The following is a 459-nucleotide window of genomic DNA, read 5'->3' on the forward strand; positions in this document are numbered from 1 at the left end:
CCCCGCCGGGGGGGGGGGGGGGGGGGGGGGGGGGAGTCTCTCGTAGCACCAGCCACCAAGTAGTTTTCTCTCTTCAACAATGAATTAAATGCGGGTTAAACACGAAATCACGCTTCCTTGATAACAAAAAGGTACAAAAAAAAGTTAACTGTGCTGTTTTCATGGTCATGCATTATTTACAGGATATCTGATATTCTCAGTGACTAGCTGTTTCACTCATTCGGCCCCACATCCACGTTGAATGAATACACGGAGTGGTTGGAACACTGCCCTTGCCTTTGAAGATTTATTTTCGTGAAATCGTGAAGAATCAAGATTTTTTTTTTTTATCATTGAAGATAAATTGTGGTTCAAGTTGGTTGTATAGTCACCTAGCATTGAGACAACAATATAACCTCGTATCAGTGTTTATTTGAGATTATGGTATATAATACTTTTCAAAATAGTATTACAATTAAA

The sequence above is a fragment of the Populus euphratica genome, unplaced genomic scaffold (assembly GCF_000495115.2).
Source record: "Populus euphratica unplaced genomic scaffold, PopEup_1.0 scaffold1.1, whole genome shotgun sequence".
Lineage (NCBI taxonomy): Eukaryota > Viridiplantae > Streptophyta > Magnoliopsida > Malpighiales > Salicaceae > Populus > Populus euphratica.